The 5,045-nt window shown below is 35.0% G+C and overlaps 1 pseudogene; it reads right to left on the reverse strand.

The window, feature by feature from the left end:
• Positions 1-570: 570 nt before the first annotated feature.
• LOC109255834 (translation machinery-associated protein 7-like) lies at positions 571-760 on the reverse strand (annotated as a pseudogene).
• Between the last annotated feature and the right edge of the window lie 4,285 nt (positions 761-5,045).

A 5,045-nucleotide genomic window follows, 5' to 3' on the forward strand; every position in this document is an offset into this window, starting at 1 on the left:
TGTACTGCATAGCTTAAAAAATGTTTATTTATTTTTGAAAGCAAGAGAGTGCAAACAAGGGAGGGGCAGAGAGAGAAGAGGGACAGAGGATCTGAAGTGGGTTTCACACTGATAGTAGTGAGCCCAACGCAGGGCTCAAACTCATGAATGGGAGATCATGACCTGAGCCAAGTCAGACGCTCACTTGACTGAGACACCAGGTGCTCAAATTATGACTTTTTTTTCTTTATGATTTTTTGTTTTACATTTATTTTGGAGAGACAGAGAGAGACAGAGCACAAGTGGAGGAGGGGCAGAGAGAGAGGGAGACACAGAATCCGAAGCAGGCTCCAGGCTCCGAGCTGTCAGCACAGAGCCCAACGTGGGGCTCAAACTCACAAACCGCGAGATCGTGCCCTGAGCCAAAGTTGGACGCTTAAATGACTGAGCCACCCAGGCGACCCTAATTTTTTTTTTTAAGATAATACTTCATCCTAGCTGTAGGTGGCAACAAATGCCATGACAGGGAATCCAGATGTTTACACAGGAATGGAGTTAAGGATCACCATGGCCTCAGACACAGGGCACAGCTTACTTTTTACCAGATTTCTTAATTCCACCTCTGGCCAGGGGGGCTTTTTCCGTGGCCTTCACTTTTAGCTCCTCAAGTTTCTTATGCTCCTCTTTCTGTCTCTGCTTGAATGCCTTTCTTGGGCATCTCCTTGGCCTGCTTCTTGGGCTGCTTCAAGAGCTTCTTTCTGCCCCCTTCACAGCTGGACATTGCACCTGTGGTCCCCTCCCCAGACCCTGCCACCAGAAGCCAGTGGTTATGTTTTGATTAATTCAATCCTCGTATTTATTAGTCACTCATAGTATTGTTGAAAGTTTTCACCATTCTGTGGTTCAAATACTCTATGGAGTTTGATGAAGGGGACTCCTGCTGCTATTCATTTCCCCATTATTCCAGAACAAATATGTAAATGTATAACAAAGGCCATATAAGTATGGTCATCAGTGGGATAATTAGACACAGTGGCAACACATTGTTAAGGTATAAGGTCACCTCACAGGGTTTCTCTGCCTAGTTTTGCACCCACCATACAGAAAGATTTACAAGCTACCTTATAAGAAGTTCGGTTTCTAATAATGAATGATTCCAAGTTGTGGTTTTCCTCTACCATAGGGCCAAGAAGACACTGGTAAATGTTCCTTTACCTCTTGTAAGAAAGTTTGAGCTAAATGATTAATTACTTTAAGCATTTTATCTCAGAATGATACCTATGCTTCCTCTATCTTCTTTTGTTTCTATTTGACTTTATTTGTAGCAATTGAGTTTAAATATATTTTATGGTAATCTTTGGCAAAATCTTTTTGCAAGTAAGTGGAAAATATCAATTTTTGATATATAAAATATAATGTGGGACAGTATTGAGCTGCTTACCAGTAGTTCTCCTAAAATGGAGCTCATGGTTTGAGTAAATGAGAAACTGAATACAAACCTAAGCTAGGATTTGTAAAAATCACTGTTAATCTAAGGCTCCTGTAATAGAAAATGGTGGTCTAAACGGGACAAAAATAATCCCACTATATTTTGTATTTATTAGACAGTACTGCTCAATAGAATTATAAGGTAAGCCACATGTATGCTGTTAAACTTTTTTTGTAGCCACATTATGAAAGTAAAAGCTACAGATGAAATTAATTTTATTAATATATTTTATTTAACCCAATTTATCAAAAGGTGTTACAATTTCAGCATGTAATATACAAATTGTTAACATGGTATTTTTTTTTTTCTGACTAATTTAAATCCAGTGTATATTTTACACTTACAGCACATCTCAATTCAGATCACTCAAATACTTAACGACCACCTCTGGCTAGGGACTCCCATAGTGGCCAGTGTATTAGACTATATCTGTAAGTGAATATCAACTTAACGCAAGTACATTTAAGAGGGTATTAGAGGAACCCAAATCCCAATCATCCTTACGTGGAACACATATGAACTTTAAATAATATAAACAGAGGACAGATGCATTTATTTCCCCTGAACTCTACTTCAGTGATTCCATAATGTACCATTTTAAATATTTCTATTCAAATAAACATGATTTTGCACTTTACCTCCTGCTGTGGCAACTTTAAAATGCTGCAAGTAAAAAGCTGCTAAAAATTACAAATTGCCACCTAAATTTCCCTGCCTACATGATGATAATTAGTCCTATTTTTGAAGGACCACAAATTATTGCCAAACAATTAGATACATCTTTAGGAAAATTCATTTCTTTCCTCTCAAAATACATTTTTGGAAGAAAAGAAAAATAATCTTTTTTCCATTCAGTCTGTAAATCTTCACTTTTTTTTCAAAAGTAAAAAATAATTATTTATTAACTGTAATGTTCTAGGTATTTTTGGGGATATAAGATGAATAAGATACTACTCTAGCCTTAAAAAACTCATGATCAAGCCAAACACCTGAGGTATCTTTATATAATGTCACTCTTCAAGACCATACATTCAATTATTTCAGTGAAATCTTCTAAGAGCAAGGACTTTTTAAGTACTTTATTGAGGTATGATGGATGTAGAATAAGCTGTCCATATTCAATATATACAACCTGGTGAGTTTGGAGATAAGAGTAAACCCATGAAAACATCACAGCTATGCCATACACATATCCCTCACTTCCAAAAGTTTTCTACTGACCTCTTTATTTTTTATTGTAGGAACATTTAACACAAGATCTACCCATTTTGCAAATTTTTAAATATGTAATACAGTGTTGTTAACTATAGGCACTATGCCTATAATAGATCTCTGGGATGTATTCATCTTGGGTAACTGAAACGTTATACCCTTTGACTCAAATCTCCCTATTTTCCCTCCCCCTCAGGCTCTGGAAACCAGCATTCTACTCTCTGTTGCTATGAGTTAGACTCTTTTTAGAATTCTCATTTAAGTAGTACCATGTAGTATTTGTCATTCTGCTTCCGGATTATTTCACTTAGTATAATATTCTCCAGGTTCATCCATGTTGTCACAAATGGCAGGATTTCCTTCTTTTTCAAGGCTGAATAATATTCCAATATGAACGTGATATATATTGCATTTTCCTTATCCATTCAGCCATCAAGAACATTTAGGTTGCTTCCATGTCTTAACTATTGGGAATAATGTTTCAATGAACACAGGAGTTCAAATATCTCTTTGACATCATGATTTCAATTCCTTTGGATATATACCCAAAGTGGTATTGCTAAAACACAGTATGGTTCTATTTTTAATTTTTTGAGGAAACTCCAACTATTTTCCACAGTGGTTGCACCAGTTTACAACATTTCCACCATTAGTGCACAAGGGTCCCCTGTTCTCAACTTATTTACTTTCTTTCTTTCTTCCCTCCTTCCTTTCTTCCTTCCTATCTATCATCTATCTATTTTATCTATCAATCAGTCAATCATCTATTATGATAGCCATCCTAGCAGGTGTAAGGTGACATCTCATTGTGGTTTCAAATTGCATTTCACGGATGAATACTGATACCTTTTTTTTTTTTAATATATCATCTTAGGATAAATGTCTATTGAAGTTCTTTGCCCATTTTAAAAATCAGATTGTTTTATTTACTTATGGTTTTCTGTTGAGTCGTAGGAGTTCTTTATATATTTTAGATATTAGCCCTTTATCAGGTATATGTTTACCAGGATATTCTCCCATTCCATCAGGGTGCCCTTTCATTTTGTTGGCGGTTTATTTGGAAATGCAAAAGCTTTTTAGTTTAATGTAATCTTGTCTATTTTTGCTTTTGTTGCATGTGCTTTTGGTGTCATATCCAAGAGATCATTGCCAAGGCCAATGTCAAGATTTGCCCCTGTATTTTCTTCGAGGATTTTTAAGGTTTTCTTATCTTGTTTTCAAGCCCTTTTGAGTTGATTTTTGTATATGGTGTAAGATAAAATAATCTAATTTCATTCTTTCACATGTAGCCATCCAGCTTTCCCAGTAACATTTATCAAAGAGACTATCCTTTCTACATTGTGTGGAACATTCACTTTTAAATTACCTCTAAAATTAAATAAGTTGGTGAGAAATTATACAGATAGGGAGAATTAAATGGAGGAGGAGAGCTTGGTAACAATGACTCAAAACTATTGCCATACCACTGTGCCATTATCGCTTTTGGTATAACCTTTTTTATCTTGTCCTCCCAGTGAATCTGAACAAGAACTTGAAAAGAAGTGTCTTAAAAGAAAAAGCAAATTAATTTTTTAAAAAAATATATTTATCTTCCTTCAATTCTTTGTAAACTTTCCAAGGTAGTGACCAGACTATATTTGGATATGAACTAGTACTTAGCACAGTTCTTGTCACAGAGCAGGTACTCAACATATATTTCACAAGTGAGTGTTAGTTTTGTGAATAAAATAATGGATTATTTTTAAATTTCTCACCTCTTATGTATGTCCATTGAGATCTGAGCTCCATAATGCTAGAGTAAAAACTATTAGGGTAAATTATGCTCTTTCCTTCTCTGCTTAAGATGACAAGGGAAACGTATCAATGTTCAAAAATTATGTGTCACCTGACTTTATGCTCTATCAGTATCCATGTAGACCAATAAAGCAAATAATTCTCATCATGAAGGACTTACTTTCAAGTGGCACAAAAAATGATAAGAAAAATAGTTCATACAAACATTGCATAATAGAAGCAATAAGATATATAAGGCTGGTGGAGTTAGAGGTAATTGAATTCAGGTTTCTTGGGTTGAATGTTGACTACATACAATCAAAGAGCATATCCACAAATTTGATAACATGTGACACTCAGGGTATTATTTTAAACTCCTATGACAAACGTTTTAGATTAATTGCTTTGATTATTTTGACACAGAACCAGTTATTTGAAAGCAATATATAAGGCTTATTCCTTGTATCATTTAAAAATCAATTTTAATAAAAGTTATCTTAAATATTGTTGCCTTTGGCTTTAGCAAATCCACTTCATTTGTATGGGGGTTTAGATTTTCAATGCACTTTCATGTACACTCATCTCATTTGAT

Source organism: Panthera pardus, unplaced genomic scaffold (genome assembly GCF_024362965.1).
Source record: "Panthera pardus isolate Hobbes unplaced genomic scaffold, ASM2436296v1 HiC_scaffold_20, whole genome shotgun sequence".
Taxonomy (NCBI): Eukaryota; Metazoa; Chordata; class Mammalia; order Carnivora; family Felidae; genus Panthera; species Panthera pardus.